This window comes from Sceloporus undulatus, chromosome 6 (genome assembly GCF_019175285.1).
Source record: "Sceloporus undulatus isolate JIND9_A2432 ecotype Alabama chromosome 6, SceUnd_v1.1, whole genome shotgun sequence".
NCBI lineage: Eukaryota > Metazoa > Chordata > Lepidosauria > Squamata > Phrynosomatidae > Sceloporus > Sceloporus undulatus.
In genome coordinates, this window is record NC_056527.1 from 2,089,706 (window position 1) to 2,093,415 (window position 3,710).

Genomic DNA, 3,710 nt, shown 5'->3' on the forward strand with positions numbered 1-3,710 from the left:
ATCCCAGAATTCCATAGCATTGAGCATGGCAGTTAAAGCAGTGTCACGCTGCATTATTCCTCAGCGCAGAAAAGGGAGAGGCGGGATATAAATAAATATTTTATTATTTATTTATCTATCATTTATTATGTGTCAAACAACATTATTTCTGCAGAGCATATTAGACTTTAAGTATACTAAGTATACTTCCCATGCATACTTGGTATACTAAGTATACAAGAAAGTATACTAAGTATACATACCAAGGGTGGAGATCGACTCGAGGGCAGTTAACAAATACTGTACCAAGTATGCTAAGTTAAACAGGAGAGGGAAAAATATTTATACGCAATGGCTGAGATTCTAGTTCCATTACTTAGTTAATCATATTAAAGAGAAGCTGCTGCCACACTGCAGAATTAATGTAGCTTGACATCACTTTAATGGGTCTCATTAAAAATGAGACCAATTTAATTGCCATGGCTAGACGGGGTAGAAACCTGTAATTCGTAGTTTGTTGTGGCGCAAGAGCTCTTTGGCAGAGAAGGCTGGATATCTTGCAAAACTAGAGGTTTTAAAAGCCCACGCTCTTCAAGCACAAAGGCTGTCACAGCTCCTTGTAGATTGTTCATCTGGCAGTTCCCTGCCCTCAGGTTTACAGTCTAGAAAGACATGGCACAAAAGGAGCAGGGAATGGCGGTGGGGAAAAGGATCAAGTCCTGCCGGTTCTTCTCCGCCTCCAAGGCCAGGTAGTCGCAGTTAAGATGGAGGGAGAGCCTTTCATCTTCCTCTGGGGCTAGGCATGGTGGGATAGAATGGAATAACTGTGATTTACAGATATCAGTGAAAACCGTTACTGTCATTTTAAAACATCTGTGATTCAAAACTGTCATTTCCTGTGATCTGTACACTACCTGAGTGATACTGCTGCTACTGATCCAGAATCACAGAACTGTTTGCAGTAGTTACTCTTGTGACTGGAAGGTGGAAGCACCTTTGACCAACACAGGATTGAATCAGTGGTTCCTGTGACCTGGCCACTACTGTATTTTTATTTGTTAATCAATTTGTGTAATATTAAAATATGTATTTATGTTATATAAATAATATAAAAATAATTGACAAATGGTGAGGGCTTTGGACCCGTTGGACCTCCCTGGCTGTGCCCTTAGTAGTAAACCAACGCATAAATCAATTTTTCTTACCACAATATCAGAAGAATTCAAAAGAGCTTTTGAAGAGATATCTCCAATACAACCAGTTGGATGTTTGCTCTTCATATGTTTCTTTAGGTTGGAAATAGATGTCTTGAAAGAGAGCTTGTTTTTACATAAATTGCATTCTGCAATACTGTCACTTTTTGGAGAAAAAAACCTCCAAATAGGACTCCTAAATTTCTGTGTTTTATTCATTTCAAGACCCTGATTATTTATATAGCTATAAGAGTCAGTCAGCGTTCCAGCAGTGATCTGTGAAAAAGCAGCACTTCTGTGCAAATCACAGTTTGGAGCTTAAGAGCAGAATGAATCACAGTCACTGAATCACAGTTTGGATTCAAGCCAGTCACAGTTCCAACCGTGACTCATGAATATCTGTGAAAAAGTAACAGTTCTGTGATTCTATTCCATTCTCTTCTCTCTTCCAAGGCCAAGAAGGTAGCGATTAAGATGAAGGGAGGAGGGACTTTAATCTTCTTCTGGGCCTGGTGCAGCCATGCCAGCCTCTTCTTCTCTCCTCCAAGGCCAGGATGGCAGCAGTTAAGATGAAGGAAGGGCCTTCCGTCTTCCTCTGGGGCTAGGCCTGGTGGCGCTGTGCCTTCCTCTCCTTCTCTCCCTTCAAAGCCCTACAAAGCAGTTAAGGTTAAGTCTGATTTTTCAGCCTTCTCTGCAGAGAGCTCTGTTGCTACAACAAACTACAACTCCCAGGACCCCACAGTGTGGAGCCATGGCTGTCAAAGCGGTGTCAAACTGCCTCAGTTCTGCAGTGCAGACGCAGCGATGCCAAGTCTAACTGCGGGTGACAGGGGCCTCGCAAATCTTAGGCCGCCAGACACTGCAGGTTTCTTCTCTCTCTAGTTTCACTCTCTGTTCTTGTTTTCTTTTCCTTTCCAGCCCCAAACTGAGGAAAAGGAAGGCTTCTCAAGTGGGGCAACCCTAAACCCTTCTTTGTTTTTGCAACCCTGTGGAGAAGAACTTTGTTGTTGTTGTTGTTGTTGTTGTCTGTTTTGAAGTCATTTTTCCGACTTAATGGCGACCTCAATGGGAACCTGCCATGGGGCCCTTGGGCCAGTCACACTCTCTCAGCCTCAGGACCTCTGAAGAAACCTTGCCAAGGAAACCACATGATAGATTTACCTTGTTGCTGTTGTTGTTGTTGCGTGCCTTCAAGCCGCTTTGAGTCCCTGGAAAGGCAGGTTGCAACTAAATAATGAATAAAAACATTTATTTATTGTAATTATTATATCTACAATATATTATAATGAAATACTGTAAGTTATTTATAAACAACAACAACAACAACAACAACAACACAAGCCGTTTCCAACGTATCGTGAGCCTATTATTACGGGGTGCTCTTCCTCGGCATTCCTGAGGCTGAGAGAGTGTGACTTGACCAAGGAAGGGCATGAGGTCAAAAATAAAAAAGGGTGTGTGTGTGTGTGGAGAAAAATAAGTCCAACACAAACCAAATGTTAGATGCCCCCCGGCCAGGGCCAGGGCCAGGGCTCCAAAAGCCCCGTCAGGGTTCATTTATTGGGGGGGGGGGGTGAAGACCCTGTCTGTGACCCAAAAGCAACTCTGCCAAAGGGAGACAGGGATCCACCCTCCCCTGGTCCCCTGGGTCCCATTGGGGCCAAACTGGGAGTAACCGCAGCCCAAACCGCCCCCGGAGCCCCCCAAGGGCCCCTCCCGCCCCCCACTCACCCGAAGCCCCTCCGATGCGCCTCAAAGGCCCCAAAGCTTCCTTTGTCCGCCGTCTGCAGGCCCTCGCGACTTGGCTCTCTGCGCATGCGCGGCAGCGAAACTGCTAGCCTGCGAGAAAATGGCCGCCGCGCTGCTTCCGGGAAGAGCGCCTCCTTCTGCGGAGCGGCTCTGCACCGCCACCTGCAGGCCAGGCGGAGAAGCGCAGGGCGGCGCCTAGGAGACGCTTACGCTGGAAACTAGGCTGCAGTAGCAGCAGCAGCAGCAGCATTAAAAGCGCTTGCAGAAATATCAATGCATTTCAAGTCGTTTACTTATAGCTGTTACACATATACTACTATGTAATACATATGTATCATGTAATACATACTGTGTATTATATATGTATATATTACAAATATACTATGTATTTCATATGTATATACAGTAATGCATATGTACTGTACTATGCAATACGTGTGTATCATGTATTATGCAATATATATTACATATGTATATATAGTATTACATATTTACTATGTATTTTATTATATATGTGTGTGTGTGTACTACATATGTACATATTTATATACATATGTAATACATAGAATATGTATTACAGTTAGTCCTCTGTATCCACAGACTTTTTGATCCATGGTTTTTCAGGCAACCACTGCTTGAAAATATTCCAAAAAGTATCAATTCCAAATAGCAAACCTTGATTTTCCATTTTATATAAGGGACACCATTTTGCTGTGACACTGGATTTAATGTGACTCAAGCATCCAGAGATTTTGCTATCCATGGGGGATCCTGGAACCAAACCCCAGC